This window comes from Arachis ipaensis, chromosome B09, assembly GCF_000816755.2.
Source record: "Arachis ipaensis cultivar K30076 chromosome B09, Araip1.1, whole genome shotgun sequence".
Classification (NCBI taxonomy): Eukaryota; Viridiplantae; Streptophyta; class Magnoliopsida; order Fabales; family Fabaceae; genus Arachis; species Arachis ipaensis.
Window position 1 is genome coordinate 37,138,396 of NC_029793.2, and position 245 is coordinate 37,138,640.

The window sequence follows — 245 nt, forward strand, 5'->3', positions numbered from 1 at the left end:
ACATATTTTGTTTTGCGTTTCTGTCCCATTTGTTTATTAAAATAAAATAAAATAAAACAAAGACTGACTACAGACTATATAATAATAAGTTCTTAACTCATGAAAATAATTATAATGAAAGAAATAATAAAGATTTCAATAAATGGTAACATATATTATTCACAAGATTTTAAATTTAAATAGGATCAGTATTCATCATAAAAACATAAAGAAGCATAAAATAAATTAGACCTATATATATATAT